The 16,196-nt window shown below is 40.7% G+C and overlaps 1 long non-coding RNA gene across 2 annotated transcripts; it reads left to right on the top strand.

The window, feature by feature from the left end:
* Positions 1–4,320: 4,320 nt before the first annotated feature.
* On the top strand, positions 4,321–10,938 carry LOC133089614 (uncharacterized). Of its 2 annotated transcripts, none has more exons than XR_009700725.1 (4): positions 4,321–4,375; positions 8,408–8,526; positions 9,140–9,233; positions 10,646–10,938. It is a non-coding gene; the product is annotated as an uncharacterized LOC133089614 (long non-coding RNA). The 2 variants fall into 2 exon arrangements; XR_009700724.1 differs by lacking the exon at positions 4,321–4,375 and adding an exon at positions 8,016–8,193.
* The last annotated feature ends 5,258 nt before the right edge of the window (positions 10,939–16,196 follow it).

Raw genomic sequence — 16,196 nt, 5'->3', positions numbered from 1 at the left:
CAGGTCCTTTGTCCGGTTTTTAATTGGATTATTTGCTTTTTCCTGTTAAGTTGTATGAGTTCTTATATATCTTAAATATTAACCCCTCATCAGATATATGGTTTACAGGTATTTTCTCCCATTCCACAGGTTGCCTTTTCAATTTATTGATTGTTTCCTTTGCTGTGTAGAAGCTCTTTAATTTGATGTAGTTCCACTTGTTTATTTTAGCTTTTGTTGCTTGTGCTTTGGTGTCTTATCCAAGAATCATTGCCAAGACCAATGTCAAGGAGATTTTCCCTGTTTTCTTCTAGGAGTTTTATGGTTTCAGGTCTTACATTTAAGTCTTTAATCCATTTCAAGTCACTATTTGTGAGTGGTGTAAGATAGAGTTCCAATTTCATTCTTTTGCATGTGGATATCCAGTTTTCCCAACACCATATATTGAAGAGACTCTCCATTCTTGGTGACCTTGTCAAAAATTAGTTGACCACATATGCATGGGTTTATTTCTAGGTTCTTAAATCTGATCCACTGATCTATATGCTTGTTTTTATGCCAGAACCATACTATTTTAATTACTATCGCTTTTTAATATAGTTTGAAATCAGGAAGTATAATGCCTCCAGCTTTGTTCTTCTTTCTCAGGATTGTTTTGGCTATTGGGGGTCTTTTGTGGTTTCATACAATTTTAGGACAGTTTTTTCTATTTCTGTGAAAAATGTCATTGGAATTTTGATAGGCAGTGCATTATATCTATAGATTGCTTTGGGTAGTATGGACATCTTAACAACATTAATTCTTCTAATCCAAGAACATGAGATATCTTTTCCATTTATTTGTGTCTTCTTCCACTTCTTTCATCAATGTCATAGTTTTTAGTGTACTGGACTTTCACCTCCTTGGCTGTATTTATTCCTAAGTATTTTATTGTTTTTGATGCCATTGTAAACGGGATTGCTTTCTTAATTTCTCTTCAGATAGTTCATTGTTAGTGTAAAGAAACATAACTGATTTTTGTTTGTCGATTTTATGTCCTGCAACTTTACCGAATTCATGTACAGTTCTAACAGTTTTTTAGTGAGCCTTTAGGGTTTGCTATATATAAGATCATGTCATCTGCAAACAGAGATAATTTTACTTCTTCCTTTCCTATTAAGGATGCCTTTTATTTCTTTTCCTTGTGAGAGTGGCCATCTGCTGTTCCTGATCTTAGGGGGGAAGTCTTTTTAACTTTACAATGTTGAGTATGATGCTAGCTGTGGACTTGTCATATATAGCCTTTATTATGTCACCACAGTGACAGTTTCAACCCTGGGGAAGACACAGCAGTGGGGACTCTGGGCAGCTCCATTAGCTGGGTTTGGTGCTGGTGAAGACTGTGGGGTCCTCAGTAGCAAACGTCCACAGCAGTGAGGCTTGCTGGGTTTCTACTGCTTTCCCTTGCCCCTTGGGGTAAAATCCCTCCAAGGGGATCCCGCTCAGTGCCAAGCTGCTTTGGACTGGGGGATGGGTGACACAGGTAAAATGCTTCCTACTCTTTTCCATGTGGCCATCCTCCATTTTTGAGCCCTGTAGAGTTTCTACTGCTTCTTCATTACAGTCCAGAGCTTTCTCAGAGCTATTTTCATCAGTTTGTAGTTGTTTATTTATTGTTTTGTTGTTTTTGTTGAGCAGGCAAGCTCATCAAAAGCTTGAGACCTCCTAGCCTGCCATGTTGCTGGCCTACATCATTACTTTTGAATACCGCATAGTATTCTACCATATTTTACTTGTTCACTCCTCCAGTTTCTTTTTTTTTTTTTTTTTGGCCTCCCTGTGCAGCTAACAGGATCTCAGTTACCCGAACAGGGATCGAACCCTGGCCACTGCAGTGACAGTGCCAAATCCCAGTCACTAGGCCACCAGGGAACTCCCATTCTCCTAGTTTTTGATACCTGTGTCCATTCTCTGCTACCAGAAACTGCTCTGATGAAGATCTTCATCTGTGTCCCCTTTTGGACTTATATTAATGTTTCCCTGGGGTATATTTTGCTGCATCAACATGTATATGTGATTTTACTTTACTTATTATGGCCAGATTACAGCAGAATGGCAGCATCAATTTATACTCCCTCCAGCTCTACATGAGGGTTTCCTTTAGGAACTTCTTTACAGTAAAAATTCAGTATGTTTCTAGTGGCTATTTGGTATGTCTCCATTACCAAAGAGGAGGGCCAAACCAGTTTCCTCAGGTCTTTCATAACTTCAGAGTCTGCTTTCTAAATGAAAAGAGAGTTTGAACAAAGGTCCTGGACGAGACCTTTAATTGTCTGAATTAAGTCACCTACTTCTTCCTGTCTAAACACTGTGGCCAAAGGAATCACATGTGAGAATTGAATAATTGATTGCCCTGAGTAAAATCCTAGTGTTCTTAACAAACAAGGGAGGAACGGATGCTGGGTGGCCAAAAATAACACGTGCTTACTGAAGAGCACATTCTTAAAACCATAGCTTTGTGGTTAGGGGATATGACCAATCCATAACCCTAACCCTAGCCATAACTTCTCTGAGCAATTTCCAATATGTCTCAGTTTTCTGTTTCTACGTAAAGGGTCACCTCAAAATATAATGGCTTAAAACAGCAACCATTTATTTACTCATGATTCTGCAAATGAGCTCAGCCGGGTGGTTCTGGGGTTTTTCTCATTTATGATTTCTCACGTGGCTACAATCATCTGGTAGTTTATCTAGGGCTGGAAGATCCAAGAGGGCCTCACTCACATGCCTGGAGATTAGCTGGGGCTGCTGGCTGTTAAGTCTCAGTTCTCATCCATGCAACCTCTCCAACAAGATGGCCTAGCTTTCTTACACTTTCTTACAGGTCATCCAAGAATACAAGCCCCAGTACAAAAGCATATATCAAGTCTCTGGCTTGACATTTGCTGATGTCTCATTGGCCAGAGCATGTCACATGGCCAAGGCCAGAGTCAGTGTGGGAAGGCGATACATAAGGGAGTGAGTACCAGATGCATGATTCATTGGCAGCCATTAAAATAAGAATCTACCATGCTAGAGGACAGAAAATTCCACAACATACTACCCTAAAATGGTGAGTTTTACTGAGATTCACCTAGGGAAGAGGTATGACTCCCTGGCCAAAAACTGAAACCAAGTAGGACAAGCCCAGAGAAAAATTTGTCTCTTCTGGCTTGAGCCAGCCTGGGAGACTGAGGGAGCACTGAGGTGATGGGTTCTAAGATGAAAACTCCCCATGGATTCTGGAGAGGAGCTCAAGGTACAGACAAAATACAGGCAATGTGGCTTTGGATTTTTCCCAGCTCTTTAAAGCTGAAGGACATCTGCTGAATACAGCTTCTGAGCCATGGATGCCATCTATGGCAATGGCAGACAGGGCTATTGTCCATCCAATGTCCATTCTCCCCTTTGTCCTTAGAACGCCACTTTATTCAAGGAAACAATCTTCTCTGCTGATGAACTATTATTGATCATCCTCCCTTGACACTTAGCATGGCCATGTGAAACGAAGTTTGGCTAATCAAATGTAACTACAAGTTACATTAGAAGTTGGGTAAAAATTTCAGGAAGGCTCTTTTTAAAGGGAAGGCATACACTAAGGCCCTTGGTCCTTTCTATTCTTCCTTCCTGGTATATGTACATGATGGCTGGAGCTCCAGCAATCATATCAGACTATAAAATGACCTTGAAAATAGAGCCCTCATGTTAAGGATGGTGCAATAGAAAAATCAGTGTCTGAGTCCCCTATGATAGACCTGCAGGCTTCTTTTACAAGAGTGAATGAATTCATATTTTTATGCCATTCTTTGAGTTTTTGGTCAATACACATGAACGTGGAGGTCAAATCCACTCACCCCATGCCCCTCTGATTTTGTAGCCTCATTGCTTCTGATGATTAAAGACCAACAGGTCTTTATTATTTTAGAATCCTATTATCCCCTTGTTACCAGGAAGCTCAGTTCTATATCAGCATCTCCTATCATCAAGGACAAATACCAGTGAGCATTTCAGTGAATCTGGTGCCCTCTCACCAGAGCATTTTTTTAATACATTGATAAATAGACTGTTCTCTGGGCCCTTTCCCAGAACATAATCAGCTAATGGGCTCACTGATCTTAGATTGTATGTCTATTCTAGCATGCCCTCTTCTCTGAAACTTCTGATGTTTTTCACTGTCTACCACAGCAGCTCTGGAATTTCTATTTCGCTTGGTGTGAGCCTTCCCTTTCTTTTCAGGGTCATTGCCAATATTGTTAAATCACGTATCATGGAAGCGTGCTCCTGTGATAAACGCCTTTATTATGTTCTAACTTCCCTTCATGCAGCACCCTCAGGACCCAGTTCCATACACATCCTCCCAGCAGCAGCTACCATGTTGGTAAGTTCTTGTACTTCCAGGTAGAGTTGCTATCCTTCCTTAGCAGGCCAGCACTTCCACAGATGAGTTTTATTGTGATTTTACCCTAATTATTGACCTGGTAGCCAGGATATGAGGTGAGTGTGGATCCCGAGGGGACTTCTTATTGTCTTGCGTGACAGAGGCTTCCAAGTTGTTTTCAAGCAAGAGGGTGGGAGGGAAGGTCCTTTAACAGGGAGTAGTGTGCCCTTTCTGCAGCCCTAGGAGGTTCCGATTTCCCCATTTCATGTCATAGGCTACTACTCTTTCCCAGTCAGGGCCATGGCCTTGGTGTCACAGACTTTCTAATGTTAAAAATGCAACCACCTCTGGAGCACTAGTATTCTTATATGCACTGTGCCTGATCCCTTTGATTTTTCTGCCCTCCAGCTGCAGGAGGCGTCTGCTTATATGCTCCCCAAAAGACCTTCTGTCTTTCATACTTAACCTTTAATTAATAATTAATATCCCTCAGTTTTCATTGTCTTACTCTAGTTGATTAATTTTCCCCAGGAATAGCCATCCAATTCCACAGTTCTTATAATTACTACTTCCACCAAACTTCTCAGACACCTGTGGTATTGCCCCTACCTCTGCATTCCTTTCCACAATCCACCCATAAATTCCTTTCCATTGGTAACCCATCCCAGTACACCAGCCGTGACAGTTTTAATGAATGCATTGCTACAAGCCTGGGGTGATCCGTGTTCCACTTGCCACCAGTGATGCTGTCCTCAGTGCCAGTCAGCTGGCAGATGATCCTGCTCCAAAATCTCATTGTAGGGTTGGCTTCCTCATATCACACCTGGCATCAACTCTCATAGATGTGGTTCTCTGGGAAACACACTCTAAGAGAAGATTTGTATGCAGGAAGTTTACTGGTAAATGTTTTCATGATGAGAACATCTGTGGGAGAGTGAAGCAGGAGAATTAGGCAGAGAGAGGGATTCAGTTGCAATACAATCCCACCAAGAGTTCTGGAGCTAGGATGCCCAAGTTTGAAGCAAGGTATCCAGCTTCACCTTGAAGTCTGACCCCTATGAGATGCATGACCTTGGATGAAGTGGCTTTCTTCAGCTCATAAAGGCAATTCCTGGAGAGCAACTCAGCTGACAGTCCTCAGCTACCAACATTTCCAGCAGCTGATGGAATGAGTGTGTCTCTGCCCTAAAACGGGGATCTGGAAAGCACAGCACACATTCACCATAGCCGGGGAGACACCGCAAGTGAAATGGTCTCTTCAATATCAACAGGAATGAATGAATCCAATGTGTTAGAGATGTTGGAGACCCAGAAGCAGTACTTAGCAATCCAAAGTAAAGTAGAAACACATGATTACTATTCTACAGGACTGGGACTAGGGCAAGGCAATCAAGACACACCGGACACAAAATTTAAGGAGACATTAACTCTTAGGGTTGTGCCAGTGAAGGGCTTAGCACTCATGTTACCCCCGAGAGTGAGTGCCTCCTTAAATTTTGTATCTTAGGCACCTTGCTTGCCTTACCTTCCTCCCCTTCCTGCTATTATAGACAGTAAAGTCATCATTGTAATTAAAATGTTCTGATCCATGTGAAACTTTGGTGACTTCTAATTTATTATTTGGTCCCTAAAATAAAAATATAAAGTTAAACTGCTAAGGTCCTACTTGACTTGAATAAAAAAACACGAAGTCCTAAGAGTGACAACGCTTTGCCCTATTTTCAGTCCTGAATCCATTCACAGAGTTGGTGAAGAAAAGTCTGGGTTCCATTGAGGAAAGAAGGAACCTGAAGTAACACCACAAGTGGGTACTGTGACTCTTCTTCTGACTCTTCTCCAAAGGGACCTTTAGCTATTCATCAGTATAACCATGCACTAGGAAAAAAGGGAAATACCCAAAATTTTGGAAAACAATTTTTACACTGAATCAAGGGTAATTCTAACTCCCAGAGCTCCCAGATATCACTACAGTCTACGAATCACAGTAGAGATAATAAAGGACACATGATATGCTGACTTTTTCTTTAACTTTATCCACCTCACCAGAGGTCCAATGGGACTGCCATACTATCCATGATTACCAAAAATATAGATATCCTCAGCAACTCAAGAATACTTTCATTGCCTTCTAACCCATAGAGTAAGGACTATTTTAGTAGACAAGACCAAGTGGAAACTCAAGGATTTCCCCTCCTTTCCAAAATTGAAAACCAAAAGCAATTCTGCATTTCTGAGAAATTACCAAGATTGGGGGCATCATGAAATATTTTTTATATGTGAGGGAAGAGGATGATTCCTATCTCATGTCCATTTATATGTCCAATTTGGCTGGAATGAAAAGAGTATAATCTTGGGAAAATGACAGTGAATTATTTGATGTTCAATCTGGTAGAGACAGCATTTGTAGTCATCTAAACAGATGTGGGCAAACCAAACAGCCCCATTGAAACTGTTATGCAACTACTGACTTAACAAGTTATTTCTCCAACCCAGGATTTAGAAAATTTTCCGATAAAGATGGTAAATATTTCAGACTTTGCTGGCCATATAGTATGTCTCAACTACTCCACTCTGTCCTTGTAGCATGAAAGCAGCCATAGACAATCCATAAATGAATGCATATCACTGTGTTCCAATAAAACTTGATTTACAAGAACAGAAAGCTATAATTTGCTGACACCAGCTCTAGCCTAATAAATTAAAAACTCCAGATCAAGTTTCTTTGACCTGGCAGGGAAAGCAGTATACTTTTATGACAGCACCTCAGGTGTATTTCAACTCACTAGCTTGAAACATAATTAATTTTGCAGGGACCTTGACTGTCTTAATATCTCATAGGTCATCACACTGATCAAGTACTTTTGTAACATATTAAGTGTACCTGGAAACATAAAATGACAAATACTATTCAGACCATTTAAAATATATGCTTAGGTGAAGACAGAAGATAGAGCCCATGAAAATACATGTATTTGCACTGTAAAATAAAGGACAAATTTATGCATCTTATACTCCATACCCTTAAGAAAGAAAGATACATTTCACTTGCTGGGCCTCTTTGAATTTTGGAGGCACTCTATACTGTGTTTGGGTTTGCTACAGTGACCCAGCTAAACTGAAAGACTGCTAGCTTTAAGTGGGGACCAAAGTAAAAGCAAACTCTCCAACAAGTCTAGGCTGAAGTATAAGAAGTCTGCTACTTGTCATTATGATGTAGGAGATCCTTGAAGTGTCTGTGGAAGATGGATATACTGTCTAGATACAAGCTTCATTAGAAGCATCACAGTAGCTGGCCTTGGAGTTGGAACAAGTAAATACTCTCCTTGTGAGGAGCATCCCTTGGCTTGCTGCTGGACCCTGATGAAGACAGAATGTCTGACCATGGACCACCAAGTGACCATGTGACCTGAGCTGTCCATCCTGAACTGAGTTTTATCTAACCCCTTCACATAAAGCCAAACATGCCCAGCAGTTCCCCACATCAAATGGAAGAAGTATGTATAAGTTCAGGCCCACCAGATACTGGAGGGTCATGGGGAAGATTTTTACTCTCTCTGAATAAATACTACTCACTCCATACTGATACTCCTTCCTTAATTTACACCTTTGGCCTCATAGGAAATGTATTCCAGCCAGCTCACTGGTGAAGGGGAGAAAAAACAAGCCTGGTTTAAGGATAATGCTGCAAAGTATATTAACATCAGCTAGAAGCAGACTCTGAAGTTACAGCCCCCATCTCACCCACCTGCAAGTGGCCTCAAAGAGACAGTGGAAAAGATTTTACCTGTCTACTTTACCTTGAAGGAGATATGACCTGAGTAAGAATATTTGATTTATGTATATGGGAGAGACTGTTAATTGCCTTTCAAGATCCACTGTCCCCTTCAGTCTTAGTGGTTTTAGCTAGGCACATTGCTTGATGTAGAAATGTGATTAATGATGAGATGTAAGCTGCAATGTCATGTGTCATTTCCAGAGAGGTTTATGAAAGAAATCAGAGTTTGCTATCCGCCCCCTTTCTCCTTTCTCCAGTTAGAAGGAAACATGATGTCTAGAGCTCAAGAAGCTATCTTGGATCAAGGGATGAGGATCACACCTAAAGAAGAAGAGGCAGTGATAGCCCTGAATGGTACAGCTGAAGACTTCTCTAGGTAATAAACTTCTTTCTTGCTTAAGCCACTACATTGAGTTTCTCTGTGATATGCAGATGAACTTAATCTAAATTCACATGATGGAAAAAGATTAATGGAATGACTCCATGATCAGAGCTCTGGTCGGAAGAAGATTTGAAGATTGCAGACAAAGAGATATAGGGATAAGGTATGTTGATAGACATTTTGAATAGGCCTAGAGTGTGAGAATATTTGTGTTCCATGTCAATGCTCAGCAGAAATTTCCTACCCTGGAGGAGGGTCTTAGTTATTCAGGTGGGAAAGATGACCTCGTCTAGCAACTTCCTTCCCCAGCCACTCCATTGCTGTTCAAAGGACTCATAAACAAACTGTCCATGCTGTCAGGAGCAGAGGCTATGCATCACCTCCACAAAATAGACTTTGCCTTGGCAAAACTGGCTTAGCTACTGCTACTGTGAGTAGCCAGTTTGACAACAGCAGGGACCAGCCCTGAGATAACCATTCTCTGGGTGAAACATCCACCTCTCTGAAGGGAAGCAAACTACACTGAATCCCTTCCTCTGGGTAGCAATGTAATATTTTCACTGAAATGTATACTTATTCTGTATTTGGATTGATTTCCTTATCACAGTGCTTCTGCCAGCTCCATCATCTATGGAGTTACTGTCATGGTATCCCACACACCATTACTGATGACCAAGGAATTAACTTCACAATGAAAAAAGGTAGGTAATAATCTCATTCCCATGAGATCTGCAGGTTTTATCACATACTCACTATCTGTCAGAAGCAGCTAGTTTTAAAGAACGTAGGAACAACCTATTTAAGGTTCAATCAGTATACGTCTCTGTTGCTTCCACAGCCAGAATACATGGCTCTAGGAATGAAGGGACAGAAATGGGATTGTCACATTTCATTATTACTCCTAACGACCCAGTTTCAAATTTTATGCTGCCATCTCTGTGACTCTGGGTTCTGCTGGTTTTGAACCCAGGAAGGAATGATTTCACAATTGACAATGGCTACTTGGGATCTGTGTACCAATGAGTAAATAAGCAAAAAATAGGATGAGTCCTAAGTTGGTCCTATATTGTCTAGAAGGGTTAATCCTAACTATTAAGGGGAACTAGGTGTGCTGAAAAACAGCAGGAGCAGGAGAAATATGAATGGAATTAAAGGGCTCCCATGAGGTCCTCCTCGCATGAGAATACCAGTGATAAGCCGACAGGGCTGACTACCAGAACCCCCAGAACACAGGCAGCATATCTGAGCCAAGGAATCAGACTCCAGTGGATTAAAGGTTTTGGGGTCAATTCATCAGGTGAAGAGCACTAACAAGCTGAGATACCGGCTGAAGTCAAAGGATCCACGGCATGGCGAAGTCCCTAAACCCAACTATAGCCTCCTGATTTGGTACAGATTTGAGGGTTCTAATCTCTACTCATGTTTCCATCCTCATTCTATCCCGTGTATGTTTGTATATTTTACCTACTTTCTCTTTCTCTCTCTGTTTGCTCCACTGTCACATTGATAACTTTACAATGTGGTCCATCAGCTGTGGAATATTGAGACAGGATCACCACAGAATTAGAGAAATAATGGACCCTATCGAGAAATCCTGACCCAGAATCTGGTCACTATCACCAATGTGATTTGAGTTGTTCTTCCTCAGGAGAAAGAGTGAGTGCCTTTTTTAGGCACGTGAGGAATAACATCGTGTTAGGTGATTTTCTTGTTTGGCTGTGAGGTATGGGGATACTCTTGAGGGTGAAAATCGAGAGGCCAAAGTGATGGCTGCAATGAATATTTGTCAGGCTTTTCTTCCCTTAACCTCCCCAACCTTCACCCCTCCCGATTTTAGGGTGATATGGGTGGGGTTCAGCGCTCTGCCTCCTGCTGTGAAAATCAGGTCATTTTTCATTTATTACAAAATGTAAGTTCATGCATCTATTTTTCAGCATATATCAAAAGTGTTAGGTACCGCTAATAAATTAAGAGGAAAGGTCTCTACTACTGGGGGTTTCTATTTTAAGACCTAAAGATGGGCTTGGAACAGTCATAGAACGAATCCCAACTAAATTATTAACATGTCAGATTTTTAGAAGAATTCAGCCAGTCCCATCTTTTCATTTCACAGACGAAGGAGAGCCTAGAAGTTCGGTGAATGGCCAGTGCCACCAAATGAAGCCAAGCCAAGGAGCAAGGCATCACGACTCTATCATCCCTCAGTAGCATATGTCTTATTGTGTTATCATACATTGTTATTAAGAACTTTGGAGATTTTTGTTCTGAGCCTGAAGTGTGTGGAGGTGTTAGTCAGTGATTGTTTAGTATTTGACCTAATTTTCTAAATTTTCTATATTCAGCCTTTTATCAAGTAAGTCATTTTTTTAAATCTACACATCTTATTTTTCAGGAACAATGGTTTTAATTGGGTTATATTTCTATTTGGTTTATCCTCCTAATGAATCACTCATTCTTAAAAGTTCCTGTGTTTCCTAGTGTCATCATGAGTAGACACTCTTCTATTTCTCAACGGGAGTTATTTTTAAGCTGCCAGAGCCACAAAGATCAAACGGAGGCTTTGGCTGACACATCTTTTACATGACTAGTTACTGGACTTTGGGGAAAGATTCACATTGTGTAAAATTTGCATGTGGGTAGCCGTAGACATATTTTCGTCATAGAAAATCCAGGGGGCCTCTTGTTTCATTCAGCTATTCAAAGATGATGAAGCAAAATAATAGATTGTTTTCTTCTTCTTTTGAACAAGGAAGAACCATGAAGACCCAGTTAAAAAACAAGAAAAATAAAAAACAAATTGCAATATCCAAAAGGCATTCTGTATTATGGAAAAAACTTTGCCCACACAGTGTGCAGAGCCTCAGGGCTTGGGCAATCCTTAAACCTCAGATGCACACTGACCCTGCCGGGATGTTGCTATAACCTGGGAAAGCGCGCTGAGGATCGGCATAGAATTGGGACTCCAGGCAGCTTTAGAATGTTTATGGTTAAGAAGAGAAAGAAGGTGTTCTAAAATGTACCCGGGATTTGTTTTAATCAGGTATGCTGAAGTGACAACTGCCTTTGAAAGAAGAGTTTATTGCTTACATTTCCCAAGAGAAGGGGGCTTGACACACCACGCAGGGCCACGTGGGGAAGCACCGAAGTCGGTCTGTCAGGAGGCAGAAGGAGAGAAGGAAAAAGTATGGCCAGAGACTTTATTGTGGTTTCTGAGGGAAGGAATGGGCGAGGCAGGGTTGGCAAGTTTGAACAAGCGTAGAATTGAATCATTTGAATAATTTGTAGGGCTATGGGCTGTTGGAGTGGTCTCCAGTTGTCCAGTATCTGATTTTGAGGGCAAGGAAATTGGTTTGGTGTGTGAGTTAAACAAAGGAGGTGGCCAGGGACAGGATCTTCGGATAGGTTAGTGTGCATACGAAAGTTAAGCTCATGGAAAAGTTGTTTGCTATCTCTAGGAAGCAACTCATCCTGGAGGGGCAGTCTCTCCCAAGCCAGCAAGGGCTGCCAGAGATGTCAAAGCAAATAAAGATCATGATTAATACAAAAGGCAACTATTAGGCAAGTTGTTCTTTGGTGGAGTTAACCAAAAACAAAATAGCATGGTAGAACTGCTCTTTGATATTCATTAAGTCTTATGGAAAAAAAAAGAGGAAATCTATACAATCTCTGGATTTTATATGTGGTTCTGTCCCAAACATTGATCAATGCTGGTAGAATATATTACTGAACTAATCACCTAAATCACAGAAGTATAATTAAGTTCAGGAAGTTTTACATTATTGTAAGGATAGATGGATGCTTTACCCTCCTCCTCCCCAATTTAGAATGTATATATGGATAGAGAGGCAGACATTGGAATGAGGCTGCCACCAACCAAGGAATGACTGGAACCACCAGGGCTATAAAAGGCAAGGAAGGATCCTCTCCCTACAGCCTTCAGAGGGAGCATGGCCCTGTTCACACCTTGATTTTGGACTTCTAGCCTCCTGAACTGTGAGAGAATAAATTTCTGTTGTCTTAAGCCAAAAAAAAAAAAAAAAAAAACTGTACATATGTACATATTTCTTTCCACATTAATATTTTTTATTTAAAGGTATATTACTTTTCCAATAGCAGTTTTCCTTCTTTTCTAAGCTGTGGTTTAGTTGAATAAATAAAAATTAAAATGTGTTTATCAGCAAAACCTATCAGAGTAGCTAGAAATTGAAAACAATCTAAATACCCAAAGCTAAGAGATTAAGTAAATCATGAGATATCCATACAATGAAACATGAAACAGGTATTTAAAATAATGTTGCTGAAGAACAATGAATATTTTCAATATACTTAATGAAAAATGTAAGTTACAAAATTCTGTGTTCTATGTGATCTGCTTTTCTGAAAAAACAAATGTATTTACATGCATTAAAAAAAAAAAAGGCTGGGAGGATACAGAGAATATGCACCAAGATGGGATCCACCATAGATATGGGCTGTGAGATTATAGTTAATTTATTTTCTTCTTTCTCCATATTTATATTCTTAAAATTTCTGTAATAGGTATGTATTATTTTATAAAAATGAGAAAATAATGAGAAAAGATGAGACGATAAAAGTATTTATTTTTATTTTATTATACTGGAGTTTCTTTTCCCAAAGAAATTTTCTCCTAGTGCTGGTTCTGCTGGGTCACAAGGCTCCAGTGGCAGGGCAGCCAGGGTCAGCTGGGGTCAGAGCCTAGACCTTCTGCAGAGCCATTTCTTGTTCCAGGCCCCATTCAAAACTGTTGCCCTATGGGATATGCCTCCAAAATCCACAGAAGCTCACCAGTTCTTATTGGTGAGCAAGGCATGGTGCAACAACACATCTCCCACTGTAGAAAGAATATCCCCAGATACCCAGATCACTGGACTCTAGAAATTCACCAAGATGGCAAAGCCCTAATCTTTCTCAGGGTTTATTTTTCATGCTGGGGCATGCAAAGGCATCAAAAGAATTTTCTACTTCCTGATCACCAAGTCCCATTAGCATAATTCCAACTACTATGGGAATATCAAAATGACCACTATTTCTCCAAACTATACTGTGATAGCAAGAGAACTGACATATACAGGATGGGATATATATTCCAAACACCTTGGACAATACACCATGCTGCCGTACCATGGCTGAGTCTAGCCAGCACGTGAAATCTGGAATCCTGTAAGAATGCTCCAATGTTCATAAATTCAGGCCAAAAGAGCCTTAAATGTTGTCGTATTTGGTCTAACACCTTTAGAATCCACTCTCATGTATGCTCCTCAGACTCTTGCCAAGCCTGATCAGTGACATCTTGTAACTCTGTATAAACTCTCTCTTCCAAGACTGGCCTTTGTGCCTCTCCATCAGGGCTCTGTTGGATTTTAACTCTTGTTACAGGTCTCAAGGCAATAAGTGGTGACATTAGCTTAGGAGGCAATCACCAGATGTTTCCATTTTAAAGGCTTTTAGCAGAGGAAGGCTTGTTCCCTCGGAGAGGGGTGAGGTTTTCTCTGCTGGCAAGGGAGTCGAGGGGAATTTACAGGTTCCAAGTTCTCAGCCTTGCCCTAATGTCTTCAAGCCATGGCTCCTGTCCCACTCGAGCCCCACCAGTGCCCTTACCCTAGGCTAAGAAGCCTAGCAATTTAAGCATTTAATTGACTTACAACTCTTCATCCTTTACCCCTCAGCTGTATCAACCCTGAAGTTAGAAGGGATGGAGAATTCCTTCAAAGCTGTGTGGAGGCCTTCTGGTTCCCTATGAGTATTCTTAAGTCTATGATCATAGCTTTTCATTTCTCTCGTACTGTCTAGGGTTCTCAGAAGCCAAGTGACTCCACAGTCTTTACAAACACTACTGTCACTATAGCAACTAAGTCCCACTGCCACTTGATCTCCCCACGCCTTTCCTGCCACCTGCACTTCACTCCTGGATACCACGCAGTGATGACTGGAATAGTCATGTTGCCACTCCAGGCCACGAACTACCCACGACCCATACTCCCCTGGCCCCTGTCAAGGAAGTAATCTCTGTGCTTCTTGAACATACACACAACCCAATCCCAAAATCTGTTTCAAGGATCTGTTTTCTATGTATAAAGTGAAAAAATATAAATTATAACTGGGTTTGTCCCTTAGTTCAATAATCCCACATAGAACGCCAGAATTAAACACAGATGGCAACTGTCCCCTCATTTTACATGGGCTGGATCATATTACATCACTTTTCAGTCTAAAATCTCTAATCTGTCATTCCCTGGCTAATGTCTCTTCTCTCTCCATGCTCACTTGACTATTAATTAAGCATTTCCTTGGGGGTACTTAATTCCTTGCTTTCTACCTGAAATAGAATATCAGTGTGCTGCTTCAAACAAAGTCAATGCTTCTTCCAAGAAGAATATGAGTGGATTTAATTTCTTTTATTATTTTTGCAGCCCCAGCATGTAGCTCAATGGTGGCCTCATAAAATGACCTCTTATGATATCAAAATTATCGTAGCAATAATCTTTATATTTTGAATGTTTACTATATGGTTTATATACCTTGTCTCATGTAATCATCACATCAATTCCATGTGGTATACACCATTTTAATCCCCCATTTATCCATGAGGAGACTGAGGCTTAGAGAGTTTAACATAAGTAACATGCTCAAGGTCACACAGCTGGTAAGTGAAAGAACCAGCTCTTTGACGCTAAAGCCACAAGCCTCCATGGCTTCTTTCAGTAGTGTTTATAGAATGAATAGCCAGATGAGGAGCCCCAGTAAATGCTATCCATAGCATTTCCACATTATTTTACTGACCCCGAACAAAATTTCCTGGAATTATCACTAACCCTTTATATCAGACTTCACTCTTACATCCCCATCAATGGTTGCTTGTTAAACAGAAACCAACTCTGGCTAAGTTTACCAAAAATAAAGGGATTTGTTGAAAGGTCAGGTTAGTCCACAGAATTTAAGCAGCAGCTGACCAGCAAATCTTGGAAAGGACAGAATCCAGGCAAAGCCAAGGAATAAGGTAACAGGAAGTAGTAGACAGACTCTTGGGGACTCAACCATTGGGATGAATCAGCTTCAACTATTTTCAGTCCTTGTGTCACTCTGCTTCAAGCCTCAGATTCCAGGGAGAGTATGACTGACATCATCTGGATCCTCTGTCCAGCCCTACGCCAGGGGATGGGGGTGGAGGAAGGATGGGGCACCGTGACTGGCAGCTCCACCAAGACTGCATTCCAGACAGGAAAACAGAGGGGAAGTAACCAAAAGGAGGCTTCGCGGGTGCTAGGCAAGCAAATGCAAAAGGTCTGCTGCAATGACTTTAACACATCCATGATCAGAGAGAAAGATTTATACTCTTGAAAATATTCAAAGAAATGCACAAAGAGGCAATTGCTAAAGAAAGAGTCCAAAACATTTAGAGCACTGTTTCTCAAAAGGACCACTTTTTAAAAAATACATAAAAGATTATAAAACAAACACCCTCATGGATCATCTAGTGTTGTCTTCAATTACCTTTTTACTGCAATGTTACTTAGATGTGTACCAACATAAAACTAGGGGTAAAATCTTTGGATTTATAGCACTTATAAAATTATAAAGCCACAACAAGGTTTAACACAACAAGCCACTCAATTCAAACAAAATGGCAAAACCAATATAATTCA

The sequence above is a fragment of the Eubalaena glacialis genome, chromosome 4 (genome assembly GCF_028564815.1).
Source record: "Eubalaena glacialis isolate mEubGla1 chromosome 4, mEubGla1.1.hap2.+ XY, whole genome shotgun sequence".
NCBI lineage: Eukaryota > Metazoa > Chordata > Mammalia > Artiodactyla > Balaenidae > Eubalaena > Eubalaena glacialis.
Note: the sequence above shows the minus strand (reverse complement) of the source record. Positions and strands in the feature narration are given on the sequence as shown.